Source organism: Leishmania donovani, chromosome 13, assembly GCF_000227135.1.
Source record: "Leishmania donovani BPK282A1 complete genome, chromosome 13".
Lineage (NCBI taxonomy): Eukaryota > Euglenozoa > Kinetoplastea > Trypanosomatida > Trypanosomatidae > Leishmania > Leishmania donovani.
In genome coordinates, this window is record NC_018240.1 from 485,319 (window position 1) to 486,470 (window position 1,152).

A 1,152-nucleotide genomic window follows, 5' to 3' on the forward strand; every position below is an offset into this window, starting at 1 on the left:
TTTTTTTTCCAGCCCTGCCCATGCCGAACCACTTCGGGTGGTGACGGGGGTTCCCGTGCCCACGACGCAGAGAGGCCAGAGCGACCTGCGACAGCGCACACGCTTGTGTCATCCATGTGATGGGCGAAGCCTCCGCGTGACTCGAACGCATCCCGCCCGACGCTCACTGCCTACTGGTGTGTGTGTGTGGGGTGGGTGGGTGGGGGCCTGGGACACCCCCGAGGGACGCAGCAGGTGGCGACCGGCAGAGAGGGTCTGCGTAGAGTGTGAGGCGGCGGCCGTGCTCAGCTGACTGAGTCGGCGCACTGCTGTGCCGGCGTGTGTCTGCTGCTGCCTCTGCGCACGGCGCGGATGTGTGGGGCGGGGGTGCAGTGTGGCGTGTGGCCGGTGCTGTATGACCGAGAACGAATGCACGCGCGTTGGCGCTCCAACGCGTCCGCTCCGCCCACGAACGTGCCAACCAATAGACGCATACACACAACCACAGCTCACCTGCCTCTGCTGCACTGCGGCTGAATCTCCTGGCCGCCCAGGACGAGCCGTCTGCCGCCAAATCGAGGTCATGTGCCTCGCGGGCACGCCTCGATCCGAGTGGGCCGCCTTCAGGGCCCTGCTCCAGGGGGGAGGGGGCGGAAGCGGTGGCGTCTGTCGCGCGGGCAATAGCGGGTGGTCCGGGCGCATGCCGGATGAGCTCAAGGGGGAAGCTGGCCAGGCGCCGGTAAGGGCCCTCTGAGCCCCTGTGCCCTGCCTGCATGCCACGCCTCCGCCCTCAGTCGCCCCAAGCCGCGGCACCCCATAATATGGTGCGGCGGCTCGCCACACGGGAATCTGGAGGACTCGCTGGCGCCATTCGGCATGCTCTCGTCACGCTTCCGGCGCCTGTGCCTCATCAGCCCACCCGGTCGGACGTGGGAGATGCCGCGTATTTCGCGCGCATGCACCTTTGGGCTGATTGGTGTGGATCTCTTCGCGTCTTTTCCGTCCATCATTCGTGCTCCTCTCACCTCTCGATGCCTTGTCTGGGCGTGAGGCACCATGCAAGCTGTGCTTGGCAGCGCGCGCGCGGTGCTCGCATTTTGCGCCTCACGCGGCCAGCTTCAGGACGGCGCTGTTGTCTGGGGGTGCGGAGGACGCTGTCTCCATCTTCCACGT